The sequence below is a fragment of the Piliocolobus tephrosceles genome, chromosome 10, assembly GCF_002776525.5.
Source record: "Piliocolobus tephrosceles isolate RC106 chromosome 10, ASM277652v3, whole genome shotgun sequence".
In the NCBI taxonomy this organism is placed as follows: Eukaryota; Metazoa; Chordata; class Mammalia; order Primates; family Cercopithecidae; genus Piliocolobus; species Piliocolobus tephrosceles.
In genome coordinates, this window is record NC_045443.1 from 53,947,691 (window position 1) to 53,951,931 (window position 4,241).

Here is a 4,241-nt window from a genome sequence, read left to right on the forward strand (position 1 = left end):
CCAATTGGCTTGACACATCATGCTCAGAAGCTTCCAGGAGTTTGGGGATTTTGTTTCTCAATCATCAGGCCAAGGATCCCTTTTACTGCTACACATTTACCTTTGTAGACCTATCTGGCTAAAACAAATATCAATATGAGCTGGCATTCTGGAAGATCAAATGTCACATTACATAGGTAGGGTGAGGCAAGGAGGCAAAGTAGAGAAAGTGACCTAGAAGTAAGGTGAGTGGGTGAGAGGTTGAGTTAAACTTGCCTGGGCTTGAACATTTGTGAATAATGCATGGTGTAGGCCAGCTAGCTGCCTGCCTAGTTCTGACTCTTTCCTTACTCTCAGTGTAGATATTACTTCTTCCAAGAAATCTCTGACCTCCCAAGCCTAGACTAATTTAATCTGGCTTGTATGAGTTCCTATAACAGCCTATTCTTCTCTTGCCATTATGCATATCATATGTTATTATAAATTCTTATTTACTTGTGTCTACTCCTTGACACTGAAAGTTGTTCTAGGGTGAGAACTGTGGCATGTTCATGATCATATCCCCAGGTCCTAGAACAGTGCTCACTTACAGTGGGTGCCCCAACACAAATCAGTTGAATAAATAAATAAGCTATTGCCCTTGATTTTTGGCACTTAGAGGAGAGTATCTTCAGCAGGGCCTTCACTCGGTTACCTCAGATATAGGTTACTGGTCTTATTGAAGCTGGAGTTGGATTGTTCTAGAAAGCAAATTTTCAAAGTATCTGTGTGCATATTCGAGTATGTAAGATGCAGCAGGGAAGATGAGACAATGAAAAAGCCTAACCTGCTAGGGAGAAGCAGCCATCAAGGAATAAGACCTTAGGAAGCTGGCTCTTTTGGGATAAAGCCAACCAACTTTGAGGGACTTTTCCTTCATGGATCTGTCAAACTTAAAATAGAAATGTAGAGACATGTCTCTAAATATATTTTTTTGGGAGGGAGAAAGAATTGCAATTCTGAGCATACATACAAACTCAGTGGTCTTCAGTATATCTGAAGGACAAAGAGAAAGTTGGAGGTTTTATAAAAAAGAGAAATGCTATGTATTGCTCCTTGAAAAAGTTCATGGGCATCTGGTAAAGGTTCTGGTGAGCTGGCAAGTTTTGATTGGTGAATGATGGTGGGTGGGGGCTGGGTGTAATATTAATCTTAAAATTGCAGTAGGTCATTTCAGCAACTAATAGATAAAACTGGCTTCAGGTTACATCAGGCAGTTTCAGCAGCCAGGCTGACAGATAGTTACATTTTTTGGAGCAATGTTATGTGTGTCCTGAGTGCTTTTTCTTCCTGGCTTCTCAACTCTGTTTTTGGTAGGTATAACAAGAATGAAATTTTATGGATCAGAGCACTGTTTTAGGTTCACAATCAGTTATTATGAACCAAAAGTCAAAACTATTTGCCTGATTGCTGGCAGGAGAGGGCCTACAGTTTTCTTTTTTCTTTTAAAAATATTTATTTATTTATTTTAAGAATCATTTCAACTTTTAGGTTCATGGGGTATATGTGCAGTTTGATACGTGGGTATATTGCATGATGCTGATGTTGAGGTTTGGGGTATGATTGAAACTGTCACCCAGGAAGTGAGACCCAACATTTACTTTTTCAAGTATTGTCCCACTCTCACCCTCCCCACTGTATTAGTCCCCAGGGTCTATTGTTGACATACTTCATAAGCATCCAATGTTTAGCTACCACTCTTAAGTGAGAACATGCAGTGTTTGATTTTCTGTTTTGTGTTAATTCACTTAGGATGATGGCCTCTAGCTGTATCCATGTTGCTGCAAAGGATATGATTTCATTCTCTTGTATGGCTGCATAGTATTTCACAGTGTATATGTACCACATTTTCTTTACAGAATAGAATTCACCATTGATGGGCACCTAGTGATGGCAGCAGCAGGCTATCTGGAGCAGCCCCTGCCACTGTGTCAGCTATAGTGGGGAGGTGCAAGAAGTGGTGGCAGGAGTGGCTGCAAGTGCAGCAGTGGTGGTGGGGGGACCCCTATGCCCACATTTCCTGTGCCTTATGGGCTGCCAGTCATGAAGACCAGAGTTGGAACTTATGATCCCTTTTCTGGGCCTGCCCATGGCCACCTACGTATGAATCAGTGTGCACTTTCTCCCCATGAGGCCCACAAAAGCCCAGGGCTCAGCCTGAGGCAGATCACACAATGGGATGACCAGCTCCAGAGAGGAGTTACCCTTTCTTTACCCTCTCTGCTGATAGCTGAGCACTTGTTGGGATGAACAGTGCAGAGAGGGGCTACCCTTTCTGCTAGGAGCAGAACACTCACCAGGACACCCTGGCTGCAGAAAGGAGCTGTCCCCTGTGGGTTTACTGTGAGCTGTTCTATCGTTCAATAAAGCTCCTCTTCATCTTGCTCACCCTCCACTTGTCTGCGTACCTCATTCTTCCTGGTTGCAGGACAAGAACTTGGGACCCATTGAATGGCAAGGCTAAAAGAGCTGTAACACAAACAAGGCTGAGACATGCCCCTTGCTTGGCATATTGTGGGCACAGAGAAGGAGAGAAGAGCTGTGGCCCTTCAGGGAACCCAGACCCGAGAGCTCCCTGAGCCAGGGCTGTGATTGTCTCTTTGGGTCCCTGTAGTTCCTTGCATCTCCAACCTTCCAGGTGCTACCACATTCTCCAGTGCCAGCGAGGAAGCTTCTTGCAGTGTGCCTGGTCCAGCTGCAGCCTCACAGAGATCTGGTGCCCATGCCAGCACCTGGAGTTGCCCACCCTGTAGCAGCAGCCAGTATGTCTGACTGCACAGTGGCCAGAACCATCACTCACTCACACATCACTTGCCACTCCATGCCTGACTCACAGTTTCCCTTGAAGGCGTGGGATCCAGGCTGGTAGCATGGGCTGAGTGTAGTCTTCCAGGTCAAGTGGGTGGAATGAGTCCAGTGGGCCTGGGCAAAACTTGGGCAAAGGTGCCACTGGCCACAGGTTTCTGGACAGAAAAGTGACACCCCAAAGATTCTGTCACATTATGGGGGCTCATCCAGGATCCGCAGAAGGGTGAGTAAAAGCGGACCTGCTCTTTCTGTCCTTTTTCATAGTCTCTAAATTCCACAATAGCCAAGATGAAAGAAAATACTGGGCCTCTGTCAACCAGTTAAGAGTGACTAGCATGGCTGTTGAACTTAAGACACGGAGGACAGGCTTGCTGGGGAGGACAATCAATCCCCTTTCACCCTCGGGTATTGGGAATGTTGGCTTTGTTCCAACCCAGTTTTCCTTTACAGAGGTCTAGTGGTCATGTGGGACTGGAAGGAGGCCCTGGGGAAACTGAGGGTATCTGGCTGAGGCTACACCTTGGTGTTATCCCAACACCCCTGGACTAACTCTGGTCCCTGACCACCCATTAGAGTGTTAGAACTAGGACCTCCAATCTTCTCTATTGTTCTTTCTTTCATGGCTGTCATGTTTCATATCTCTTCTTTATATACAATGTTAAATGTTAAAGATGTTGCAAACCACAGAGATAATAGTGCTGGGTAGAATGAGCATTTGACTTAGTCATCAAAAGTATAAAATGGAAGATTAAGAGTAGCACACATGAAGCAAAGTGGGCCTTGGTATCTGTACATAAATTTGTGGTGAAAATGTTCTTGTCATTTCCTTGGTTGAAAACTTACTGCCAAACATCTTCTGGCACAGAAAAGAAGTATGGCTTCAGGAAGGAAGTGTTAATTTCAATACTATCCTGCATCTGGACTTTTTCTGTAAATGCAAGGGCAAATGATCTGAGGTCCCATATGTTCAGGCCTTCTTTGCCTTGCAGGATAACCTGAACCTTTGCCAATGTTGTAGGATTGATTCAGCCCTCCTAGCAGTTATCTAAGGAGAGGCTACAATGACCAATCCCAGGGAAATAGGGAAGAAAATTCCAGAGGTACCTTCATCGGGGGAATCACCTCCTCCACTCCTCTCTATCCAGGTTCTCTCTCAATCTTGCCGCAGCCTAGAAATCCTTGTTCTAGGCAGGTCTTAGTCTCACTCTTGTCCCTACAACAGATGCCTTGTGGATATGGCCCCATTAAGATCAAGGTCCCCTTTTCTCTATGGGACTTCAGGCAAATGAAGGGGGATCTTGGCAAGTTTTCTGATGGCCCTTACAGGCATGTAGAGGTTTTCCAGAACTTAACCGAAGTATTTGAGCTCTCCAGGAAGGATATCATGTTACTTTTGAATCAAAACCTGACCACCA